Below are 220 nucleotides of genomic sequence, written 5' to 3' on the forward strand. Positions count from 1 at the left end.
GACACCCCTGGGTGAGCCCCAGGGTGTCCCTTCCCGTGTCAGCCCCCAAATCCCAACCGTCCCCATCGCTCCCACTCCAGAAATCCCAAACAAGGCGGCACTGTCCCCGCTCAGTCAGGTCTCTGTCCCCGCCTGTCCCGAGCCGTCGGGGTGGCCCCGGCTGATAATACCCTGAGTGTTTGGGACCTCATTGCAGCTGAAGAGCCCTTTTTTTTTTTTG

This window comes from Cariama cristata, unplaced genomic scaffold (genome assembly GCF_000690535.1).
Source record: "Cariama cristata isolate BGI_N322 unplaced genomic scaffold, ASM69053v1 scaffold17721, whole genome shotgun sequence".
Taxonomy (NCBI): domain Eukaryota; kingdom Metazoa; phylum Chordata; class Aves; order Cariamiformes; family Cariamidae; genus Cariama; species Cariama cristata.